Source organism: Megalobrama amblycephala, linkage group LG22 (assembly GCF_018812025.1).
Source record: "Megalobrama amblycephala isolate DHTTF-2021 linkage group LG22, ASM1881202v1, whole genome shotgun sequence".
In the NCBI taxonomy this organism is placed as follows: Eukaryota; Metazoa; Chordata; class Actinopteri; order Cypriniformes; family Xenocyprididae; genus Megalobrama; species Megalobrama amblycephala.
In genome coordinates, this window is record NC_063065.1 from 1,068,620 (window position 1) to 1,077,380 (window position 8,761).

General features: G+C 37.7%; 1 long non-coding RNA gene across 1 annotated transcript in view; it reads right to left on the reverse strand.

The window, feature by feature from the left end:
- LOC125258293 overlaps window positions 1-8,761 on the reverse strand; it is a 48,044-nt gene that overhangs the window by 8,611 nt on the left and 30,672 nt on the right. The window lies entirely within an intron of this gene.

The window sequence follows — 8,761 nt, forward strand, 5'->3', positions numbered from 1 at the left end:
ATTTCCCTTGTGACAACTTCTCCCACTGTCTATTATCAAAACACATTCTCAGTTATTAACCAAGGTATTAATTAATGTAAGTACAATCTCACAGATAAATGGCATAATTCACCTCAAAAACAAAAGAAAAAAGTTGAAAAGAAAAATATTCCTATTGTTAGGATGATTCTTTTTCATTGTGACTTCATTTGGATAACATCAGTGTAAAAGAAATTCAGTACACATACTATAATGATAAAGATTGTACTTTACAAACATACTTTACATTTTAAATAACTTATCCTATATTACAGCAATTTTTTTAAAGGCTTCGATTCATTTATTTTTTCTATAAATTTTGGTGTGAAGTATGACCCAGGCATTTCACCTTTTAACAATCATAACCAATGAAAATTGAAATTAAATTACACAGAAATCTTTGAATGATCAATTTATGTCCTTTTACTACATGCATGTATATTCCATAAATACATGTGAAATTGAATGTTTGTAATGTCTGCTAAATATGCAAATGTAATGAATTAGGAACCTGCCATTGCAATGAAATAAGAATCACAAGCGTACAGTAGGCTATATGGAGTTTTCAGTTTACATGTAATGCATAAATAAAAATGTTCTGTCTAACTTTATATTAGGTGTCTTCAACAACTATGTACTAAAATTTACATTAATCATTTGATGTGTTGATTTACTGTGCTTACTGTGTTGATTTTTTACATTGTACTTACAGCTGTAAATAAATCTATAATTATAGTTGACCTTTCCCTTACCCCTTAAACCACCCTTAAAGGGGCTCTATGTAGGAATGACACCCAGTGTTCAAAATAGGTACTGCAGTCCAAATTCAAAATATTGTTTGGCCCGCCCCCTCGTTCAAAGATGCGGGTTGCCAGCAACAATAGGTAGCGCAATTCACAATGAAAGCTGAGGAGACTTACACACTGTAAGCTGATGAGTTGATTTATCTGTTTTAATATGCTGTTGTTCATAGAGATATTTAGATGGATGCAGAGGCTTTTTAGGTCAGATAGAATCTGCGATTCTCTGACCCAATTTGTTTGCTGGTGTCCATGGCTGCAATACGTGGTGTTTTACGCCAACTGGCAACCTGTGATGTCGAAATACTATTGGATAAACTGGTAACATGCGGTTTCGCACAGACCAAAACAAAGACAGACATTCCGACACGGAACGCACATTTCAAAGTAGAATATCTGGCTGTAGCATTGTTTTTCTGAGAAACAAGTAGGTGAATGTTTAGGTTTTCCTAAATATATGCAAACATATCGGGGTATTTTTATGCTTTATTAAAGTAAAAATCTTACATAGAGCCCTTTTAAATCTACCCATACCACCAAATCTACCCCTTACCCCTATCCACCTCAATAGCAGCAAGTGTTTTGCAATACAAAGTGAACACAATAAGTACACTGTACTTTTTTATGTAAGTACATAGTAGATAAGGACACATAATGTCCATTTTCTTTTTGTGTACTACAGTATTGGCTTTTTCTAGAACATTTTTACTTACTGCTGAAATCTGTATCTTAACTCCCTGAGGTCTGAAAACGCGCCAGCGCGTTTTGCAGGATTTTTTTCACATTGCAGCAAAACAGACTTAAAATACTCCGTCATTTCTTGTCATAGAGACATAAGTAATATATCAACTGAAACTATAGAATGTCTTCTTTTATTTGTGTACACTCAGAGTAAAAACACAATGTTGTGCTTTTTGTAAAATAAAGAAAACTAACATGATGCGTGATCTCTCCTCTCCCTCTGAACGAAGTCCAATCTGATAGTTCTCAGAAAATGAACTGTAACTTATGAATACTAATGACAAAAAAAATGACACTTACGTCTAAAGAAACGTTGAAATGTCAGGTTTTAAATCGTGCAAGTCAAATCGAAAACAAACATTCTGTGTTTATGTAATCTGTATGAAAAGAGAGCCATGTCAGAAGTCTGTGATTCAGCTCATTATCCGCTAATGCGGCCACGCCCACGGAGCCAGCGCTATTCAGACGCAAATTCAGAGGCAATACATGCATTCATCGTCTCAATCGTGTATTTATTGTCTTGAAAAGTGTTTATTTGGATGTTAAAGCCATGGTTAGCGATCTCTAGAAGACATGCCGTTAGTTCCTAGTTCCTTTTCTTCTTTATATGAATTTGTGGACTAAAGGTGTACAGAGAGCGCCCTCCGGCTGCAAGTATGAATTGAAAACACTATTCCTGAAATGTCCTCTTCTTCTTTAGAATAATTTGTGGACTAAAGGTGTACAGAGAGCGCCCTCTGGCTGCAAGTATGAATTGAAAACACAGTATCCAGCACTCATAGTGATGACAATAAATATTACTTCTCAGTATAGAAAATTGACATAAATATATACGAAATCCATCAATATTTCTCCAAATGTGCATGCTTTTAAACTAAAAGCCTATATGAAATGCCATAGAGGTAACATAATTGTTCAGACACTTTGCATCACAGAAATACATTATATTTTAAAGAAATAGAATAATAGAATACCATTATTTTAAATTGTAATAATATTTCACAGTATTGCTGTTTATGATGAGCTGAGACATTATTACAGAGGGTTTTTTCACAGCCTACCTGACTGAAAGGCCTCATTAATAACAACTAAAAAACTAAAATCAACTAAAAAATAGAAAACACAGGAAATTTGTATATAACAAATATTTCCATGGTGAAAATACATCTAAACATTTTAACCAGTGTGGCTCACATGATGGCAAAACACTTTTTTATTTAGAGTGAACAGTTTTGACAGTTGCACTTGTAACTTGCACTTGTGAGAATGTTAAGACTGTTTTGAAAAATGAGCCAAAGTGATTGAGGAAAAACTGTGGTCCTCAGACATTATGATCACAATTGTTTTTAGCTTATTAAACAGTTTAATTCAATATTTATGAAATATGATTTTTAAACATTTTTCTTGTCAATTACAACACTGAGCAACTAAAAATCAAAAAGAAAAAGCATTGCTTTGCATTACCTTCATCTGTGCTTCAGTGATGTGTTCTCCTTCTCCTGCAGGGAGCAGAGTGTTTGTGTGTGGCTGAGGGGGGATAGAAAAACCAGTGACAAGAGAGTGAGGGAAAAAGAAACATTTGCACAGCAGAGGTCAAAAGTCACGCCAGTTTGCCTAATGGAAGCATAATATGTTCTTGTGGAGAACAATTAAATTCAGATAGATAGACAGATAGGTAGATAGATACATTGATAAACAAACATAAGGATACATCGTGCAAATATCAATACCTGTATTCTCTGTCTTCATCATACAGCTGGCTCGACCAAGGGATAACGAAGAAATGACAAGCAACTCAAAGGAGCAAAAGCATCATGGGACGTCCAGTGAACACTTGTCCAAGTAAATCAAACAAACAGACCCCTTCAGTCTCCATTAATAGCCTGCTCAATGGTCATGATGCACAATCGGTCAAGTCATTGACCTTTTGGTGAGCTGAGATGACAAAGGGGCTGAGAATGAATCGCCTCCATCCCAGGGAAGAGTGTGGATCAGAATCTTCCACCTTGGGATAGGAAAAGAGACAGGATGTTAAGGTTCTCCAGATCTCCTGTTAATCCAGAGTGAAGGCCTTAATGAGACATTTGTGCTAACCACTAAAATCATGTAAGCAACGTCACAAATAATTTCACATTTTTTATAATCAAAACCTTGAAAAAAAAAACGTCTGCTTGATTCAACACTAACCTTGCTAACCAGAAATGATCACTGACCTCCCCAAGGTCATAGTGATGGATGGGTCCAACTGGCTTTATGATGTTAAGACCTTCAAGACCTGTTAATAAGAAAAACAAACAGGCAGAATGAACTTATAAATCCCTAAATACAGGTATATAAATATTTATTGAATATTAGGATATATGATAGCATGTTGTCTGATTTATACGCAAAGTTGTTTGCCACAGTTTATGCAGGTTAAGAACATTTACTTTTAGTTGCATGACATAAAACCAAAATCAATTACAGAACTACTTAATGGGTAGATGTGACAAGTGCCTGTTGTTGCTCAAGATGATGCAGTGGCTCCAACAGACATTAAAGGAGTCGTCGGGGAAGGAGGGGGATAATTAGCACTTGATGAAGAAAGTGTGGCAACTTTAACACTTGTCACTTGTGCTATATTAGGAACATAAGCTTAGCACATACAGTACTATATGTGAGAGGAGCCTCTGACACACATGAAAAGCTTTAAAAAAGGTTATATAAACTTGACAATTTGTGCATTAACTTTGTTCAATGAGAGGTAGTCATAGCTTTTGAAAGTTCAAGGTGGTTAAACAATATCTCAAGCGTGGCATGGAGGAGGCATTAGGTCATTCAATAGGTCATGTAACTTAAGTAGTAAAAGTTCATACAAGTGATGGATATCTACAGACATGTCCTACATACTGTTTCAAACCACACTATCTAATCTCTTCCATTACAGAGACAGTCAAAAGAATTTAACAGGTTATCTTTGTCCTCAGGGCTAAAGTAAAGGACACAATGCCATGTAAACAAGACAACTTGAAGGGTATGACCACTCGGTCAACTCTCTGAGGGACAGCAACAGACTTCAAGCACACTATGTGAATCAGTGCTTCGAAGCATATTAGGGCTATCCATCAAGTTTTTAGCCTGGGCACATGATGCAGCAGATGCACAAAGCATTTAGAAAATCCATATTGGTCAGAGTGCATTTTAATAGAAAAAAAAAAAAAAAAGCCTTTTTTTTTTTTCTTTTTTGAAAAGTTTGAACGAGAAATGCAGTTTGCAGCTTTCTTATTCCTGCTTTTAACATTTATTTCAAACTGGTTTTAGTTTTCTTGTTTTAATGAATCATTACTTAATCAAAACATTAAAACATAGAGATAATATTTTTAATTTTTAGCCAATAAAAAATATTAAAAATTATTCATTAATCAACTGCACATGGTACATTCAGGGTTTTTTTTTTTTTTTTAAATAGATTTTAAGGCTTTTAAGACCTTTTTTTAAGACCCGCATAAATAAAATGAATACTGTATTGGGGTGAGATCAGCATTTATGCAAACATCCCAAACCATGAAATGACTGTAAAAATTATGACTTAAAGGGTTAGTTCACCCAAAAATGAAAATGACCCCATAATTTACCCTCAAGCCATCTTAGGTGTATATGACTTTTTTCTTCAAGCCAAACACAATCAGAGTTATATTAAAAAAATATCCTGGCTCTTCCAATCTTTATAATGGGACTAGTGGTACCCTAGACTAGGGACTAGTGGTACCCAATTTTTTGAAGCCCAAAAAAGGCATCCATCCATGATTAAAGCATCCATCCATCATAAAAGTAATCCATACGGCTCCAGGGGGCCTTCTGAAGTGAAGAGATGCATTTTTTTAAGAAAAATATCCTCCTCCATGCCGTTGAGCTCCTGGATGACGGCATAAGTCCCTCTCATGGCGGACCAGATGTCAATAGCTGCATCGGACAGTGGGCTACTGTCCTCTGGGGTTGTAGACCCTACTGAGCTTCCACCCTCTGTGGTGGTCGCTCAGGCAGATTCGGATTCAGAGTTGACAGCCATGCTTTCCTGGGCCGCCACGGACATCAGGCTTGATTGGAACCCTCCACCTTGCCCTGAACGCTAGTGGTTGAATAATTGGTTTCTGGGTGATCGATTCACTGTCAGAATGCAACCTCTTGGCCTGTGGTGAAAAGAGGGGTCAATGCTGGGAGTGAGCAAGCGCAGTGTGGCACAGAGACTGAGAAAACTGCTCTTTTATTGAGAATTTGGGCAGAACAGAAACAGAGTCTTATAAATGAAGCAAAGATTCTCTGCCTGGCCCTCCTCCAGGGAAAGGAGTGGTGTGAACACTACCTCCGGGTTCAGAGCAGCTCCCTCAATCTCTGGGTTGCACTTCTCAGGGCTGCTTCAATGGATGTTTGGATGGTTTAGAGGCGGCCTGAGGGATGTGCTGCATTACCTTCCTGCAGTGGGCTCGACATTGCGACCAAGGTGTTGCATCTGGCCGTGCCGGAGCAAGTGTAGAAGCCACAGGGGTACACCCTTGGTGCCGAGCAGACTAGGGGCCACCCCTCAGCGGCCTGTAGTGGTGGTATTACATGGGGGTAAGATGTGTTTGATGGCCTCTGTCTGCTTTTGGACTGCCAAGAACTGCTGGCCAAAGTCCTCGACAGTGTTACTGAAGAGGCCATCGAGAAAACACACTTTGTCAGCATCCCGCATCTCTGCAAGTTTCAGCAAGAAATGGCATTCCTGGGCCAGCAAGGTGGACATCATTTTGTCGACGGCCCACGCCGTGAACCTGGTTGCCTGGAGTGCAGAGATGGTCGCCATCCGCCGTTCTTGCATTAGTGCTTATGACCATCTTTATGGTAAACCCTGTCAATTCCATGTCTTACATAGGGTGCAGGGTAGGTTACGACTTAATGAGGGCTGTTGCCAACAGGCACACTACAACTTGCCAGCATCTGCATCAGCAACACTCGTAACAGTTCAGTGGTTGTGCGCTTTCCATAGGGACCCCAATGTCAGTCGACAAATATCTGCCAAACATGATAGACAGAAAGGCAATGTCTTGGTTACTGTCGTAACCCTCTTCCGTTTTTTAAGAAAAGGGATGAATCAAACTTATAAGCGATTATACATATTAATTTAAACTATGATTATACATAATACTCTAGATGCCTAATTATTCTACATTTTTTAAAGCACATTAGCTTCTTATTGATCCACAATTTACAACTCTGCATGTGAGCTGTGTAAAAATATTAGTTGATCGTCAAATTAAGCTGCGGTCACACTAGACTTTGGGCATGCAAAATTTATTCGGACACTGCAATGGTCAGAATCTGTTTTATAAACATGAATTCAACATATAACAAATAATAATACATTAAAAATGTAAAAATATACTATCTACTCAACTTTACTGCAAAAATATTGTTCTTCTGACGTGCGAAACTTGCATATGTGACCACCCCTTAAGTCTGAACAAAAATTACAGACGTGCAATTTCACTCTCTGAAAGTAGATGGCACTTATGGAACAGCAGAAATATACTGGTATTCCCCTGGTAACCTCTGTAAACAAAGCAGCGCTGTGCTTATAAACACTACTTTATTAAGCGTTATTCGTTGGGACTTTGCACTGAGCTAGTTAAACAGCTCCATGCTTCTCACAGGCTCATCATGCAGGGTTGCCTGCATGTGATCATGATCCATCAGCTCACGCCACTTTTTTCAGGTTTTTCCCGCTTTCTCCCCAATCAGTAGTGCTGTTTTGTTCTGGCTTTGGCAGTGCATAAAGGCCACGTTTTGAAATAGCTCTAACTCTAACAAGTTTTGTAATAGCTCTAACTCTAACAAAATGTAGTTCATGTTTAAATCAAGCAGTTTCAATAACTTTCAAGAAGTGTGGGAACCCTGTTAGTTAAAGTTTTAGTCTTTTATTTTAGTAAATCAATGAACTATAAAAAAATCTAAGAAACTATAACCAAGAATCGTATCTGCTGGGTCATTCTGACAAGAAATGTTTCCTTGCCACTGTTGCGTTTAATCAATGTGCCATTGTTTAATGCTTAAGAATTACACCTACTCCAGCTTTAAAATCAACTTGTTAGTAGCAAAACTAGCTGCATGGGTTGAAGCAGAAGACAGGAAGTAGAGACACAATGGATTCCTATTTAACCCAACAAATGCAAGACCATTCTAAAAGCACCCAATGACAAAAGGGAAGCTCAGATTACAAACTTTATTAGACATAAGGTTGTCCCCATTTCTTCCATTCTTGCTCCAGAGATCTGATAAACAAGGGTAAATAGACAGCTGAGAATGAGGCTCTGAAAAGTATGAGGGACCTAGAATAGATTGCCCAAGTGCTAAGACTAAGTAAGGTACTTGTTGAGAAGGTGCAGAATGACTGAGGGACGAGAGGTCAAGGCAGGCCAGAAACCTTACAAAAGGTCTTGAGTGATGGCTCACACGGCTCCCTAACAAATCAACGCTGAAGAGCTGACAATACATTAACACTTTTCAGAAACAGATCTGGGGCTAAGATGGTTAGTTTGACCTGCTCTCCATGATGCACAGAAACAGTAACACAGCTGTACTGTATTCAGAATATATTAACTTCTGTAAACATACAAATTACATTTTGTATCTTACAGAATCCATTTAATGCAATCTTTGTAAAGCTGGAAAATCTTTTTGAAGAAAGAATGGGGTGAACGTGGATGAACATGAATGAAGCTGTTGTTTGAATGACTGCAAATGAACCTGTAAAACACAAATGATGGATATAGCATTGGGAAATCAAGAAAGGTCATAGCAACAAACAAGAACAAGCAAGAGTTGCAGCTGTCTCTGCATTAAGCAAGAACAAAAGGTCGCAAGTGCAGACATTCATTGTTACCATTACAGCTGTCTACTGACAATTTTATTGTTCTGTGACAGTCATCTTGCTCGTGAGGCATTGTTACCTTGTCTTGATCCTTGAGCACAAAGACAAACCTGTGAAATTTCCAGTGTTTCTTTGAGGAACGAAAATGACATACATTTCTAGAAAAGCATTATAGTGCATTTTGCTGGAATCTGTCAATTAAGCAATTTTATTTATCTCCACCTCTATAATACATTACAGACATTAAAAAAACAACAGACATGATGTGAATTTGACATAAATCTAACTAGAAAATATGGAAGTGAAGAACTTTAGC